Raw genomic sequence first — 3,944 nt, 5'->3', positions numbered from 1 at the left:
ATACCACACAATGAAGGCAGAGGGGAAAAAAACTCAAAAATGGGAAAATATGACAAATCCAAGCAAAAAGAACCAGCATCAGAAAACACTGCATTAAAAAAAAGAATTGAGTGCATGCACAGTGACTAAATATGCACGAGGAGGGAAACAGGTATGAACAGGTGAACTAAATCAGGTATAACAGAGGGTGGGAAAAGAACAAAGGGGGGGAAATCAAATCAAACCACAGAAAGGCACAAAAGGGTCTAGCCTTCAAAGTAAAACAGGAAGTAAACTGAAAGAGGGCCCAAGCCTAGCGAGACAGACAGCACAGTGAAAAAAGGAAAACACAAGAAGAACCCACACATGTAAAATCAGCTGTCAGAAACCCTGGTGGTGATTTTGGATCCTAATCTCATCTCACCCAGCTGTGCTACCACCTCAGGAATATTGTAAGAATCCTTTCAAAATTAAGTTTTAATGACACTCAGGCCATCATTCATGCTTTCGTGTCCTCTTACTCTAATGGCTATAAATCAGAACACATTAAATCGACTTCAGATTGTACAAAATGCTGCAGCAAGGCTTATTACACCAGTTTTAATGCCTTTACACTGGCCGGTCATAATCGATTTTAAGATTTCACTTATGACTCTTAAAGCCTTTTAATAGTCTTGTCTCAGGATATATATTAGAACTGCTTCTCCTGTACCAACCAATTCACAGCCTCAGATCCTCAGGCAGAAACCTGTTAACTGGTCTGACATCACACTTAAGGACAAAAGATGATCGAGTGTTTAGGACTCCTCAGTTGTGGAATGACCTGCCAAAAGAAGCTCACGTCGTTATTGTCTGATTTACAATTTCCTCTTTTAGTCATAGTTTCTGTGAAGCACTTTGTAATGCAGGTTGTGAAATGTGCCATACAGATGGACCTTATTATTATATTATATAACACGAAGCGACGGAAAAACTAAGGCTAACAGCAACATTAGTCATAGCTATAATGCAATATAAAAAACATGACAGCAGATCTCCTGCCCAGCACCTTTTGGGTTAACTGGGTCCTGTCTTGGCCACTTTCAGGCTTATGCAGAACTCTTGTAATCTAACATGAGAAATATCAAATCTGCACTTTTTGATACCAACAGTTTCACATTTGTTAAGGCCAAGTTTGGCTGTTGGTAAGGCTACAAAGCAACATGATGCTCTGTTGTGTTCTCATTTAAGCTAAAATGCAAATGCTGAGTTTGATCTGCATGTAAATGATGCCTCGTGTCCGTCTGAAGGCCGCTGTGGAAGACGAATGGTGTTTATCAGCCAGTCTGGAATCAGCGCTTGGCGCTTTGCACAGGACGCCATCTAATTACCTTTTTTCTTAAAGGTTGTATTTATTAGAATCCATCATCGCTGTCGTTACATCAATTAATGCTGTTGATGGGCTGAGGAATTGTCACCCTCTGCCCTCGTCTTCCTCACCCTCACCCCCTCGCATTCCCTCCATCCTTCACAGGCAGAAGAACCTCCTCTCTTCTCTTTGGCATTAAAGGCCTGTCATCCCAGCATGCCACGGGGCCCCCGACCATAGCCCAGCGGTGTCAATTAAATTTGATTGACTGAGTAAAAGAAGCACACAAATAAGCCAAAACAACAGACACAAAAATCTATACATGACTCCTGCAGCCCCCCACCCTCTCCGGCCCTCCGCCCCGGCTGTCAAATCAAGCGCTTGTCTCGTCTGTTTTCGTGGCGTGTGCCGTGGACGTCCACCGCAAGACAACTGCTACTCTGTGTGTGTGCGTCTGTGTGTGTGAAGGCGTCAGTGTTGGCCAAATGCACCGCCTGTCCCGCCCACCCCTTAAACCCCCCCTCTCACCCAAACACCCCCAGCCCCTCCCCTTCCATCCACACGGAGTGATCCAATTAGTGGTTCTGGAACCTCGTCCACACTGCACAGCGGAGGCCCCTGGGTATTGACTCAAACTGTTGTCCAATAAATGAGGTCTAATTTATCAGTTTAACTTCATCCCCCCACCCCACTCCAACCCCTCGAAGAAAAGGAGTGAAGAGAAAGCGTAGAGGGTGGGGGGGAAAAGGAAAACAAATAGCTTTCATTTTTTGTTGCATGAACAGGCGAGGAGTGTTTGGGGAAAAAAATCCCAATAAATCCTGCATTCCTCACATATCACACCCTCTCATCTCTCCTTGTTGTTTTGCTAATTGTCAGCCGGTGAGCTCATGTTTCATATTCACTGCGATGATTGAGGGACGCTATTAGAGCAAACCCCATTAGGCTCCGTGGGGAAGCAGCTGACCCTGCGTGGGAACCATCAAAGACCAATTTGCTACCCAAACACCATAAATCCTGCCCTGTTAAGTGACTGTTTTTGATGCTGCTGAAGCGCGCAGAAATAAATATACGCTTTGTTATGTATTGTCCATTAAATTACCAGTGAGCACAATTCACACATGACATCCATCTTGGTCAGCCGTGGTCAAAAGTGGGGTCCTGGGACCTGCAGAGGACCTCTGACGGTGCTGGAGGACGGCTCAGTGACGGCTTCATTTATTGTTCGAGAAGAAGAAGAAGAAGGCTGCAAAACTTGGGAAGTTTTATTTGTCAGATTAACAGAGACCATCAAAATAAGGCTGAACAAAGTTTATTCTCCAGAATCTTAAAGTCAGGACTTCTCAGCAAAGCTCTGAAGTAAACATATCAAATGCTTAAACTGAGAAAAAACAAACAGATTTGAGACAAAAAAGTAAGTTTGATTTGATGGAAGTACCACATCACAAAATTCATGTTTACCAGGGCTTTCTGACCTCAACACTTTAACAACAGCCAGTAAATGTCTGGAGCAAATATTCCTCTAAAACCTGTGTATACCTTTCATTATTGCCTTTCAGATGTGCAAACAGCTAACTCTATAGACACTAATGTACCACCATACCATCAGAGATACAGGCGTTTGAACTGAGAGTGTTGAGAACAAGCCAGATGGTCTTTCTCCTTTTTGTCTTGAGGATACGGCAACTGTGTTTTCCAAAAACAATTTCAGATTTCAATCCACCTGACCACAGAACAGTTTGCTGGTTGTTCTCACTCCATTTTAAATGACCTTTGACCCAGAGTAGAAGCAGCGTTTTCACATTTGCACTGAAGGGCACAGCAAACTGTGTCCACAGACAATCATTTCTAGAAGCTTTCCTGAGCCCATGGTGCGATTTCATGACAGAACCACGCTCATTTTTAATGCAGCGCCTCCAATATAGTTTTGGTCGTGTCCCTTGCACACGGTGAATTCCAGATTGGTGAAACTCTTCCTGTCTAAGACGCTCTTTTTATTCCCAATCACCTTACTAACCTGTTGCCAATTAACCTAAGTAGAAATAAAACGTTCCTTCAGCTGTTTTGTTTTAGCACCACTTACTTTTCCAGGCATTTGTTGCCCTATTTCAACTTTTTAAAGATGTGCTGCTGCCATCAAATCCAAAATGAGCTAGAATTTTTCATGAAACAGTAAAATGTCTCAGGTTGAACATCTGATATGTTTTCTGTGTTCTATTGTGAATAAAGTTTAGTTTACAAGATTTGCACATCTATTACGCAGCACCCCAGCTATGTGGAACTGGGGTTCTACACTTATTAGAAAACAGAATCAGTGATATGAAAGACAGGAAGTGATTTTAGTTTTAAGTAAATCTACAGTTTAAGAGAAGCGACTTAAGGAATTGAAAAAGGTTTCTGGCATAAACGTATCCCTTTTCTTTAGTCATTTGATAAAACATGAAAAAGCCAGTTAATGACTGTTAAATGAAGCAGTAAGTTAATATCTACATAAGAGTTCAGGTGTCACTATGATACAGGGAAGGTAATATTTATGAAATATTGCTCTGATAACGGGGATCAAAAAAGAGGAACATTATTCATCCCACCATTGTGAACAATTAGACCCGACACCACC

Source organism: Aulonocara sp. 'chitande type north' Nkhata Bay, linkage group LG12 (assembly GCF_057382095.1).
Source record: "Aulonocara sp. 'chitande type north' Nkhata Bay isolate Kocher_YH1m ecotype deep benthic linkage group LG12, A_spYH_male_GT1.1, whole genome shotgun sequence".
Lineage (NCBI taxonomy): Eukaryota > Metazoa > Chordata > Actinopteri > Cichliformes > Cichlidae > Aulonocara > Aulonocara sp. 'chitande type north' Nkhata Bay.
Note: the sequence above shows the minus strand (reverse complement) of the source record.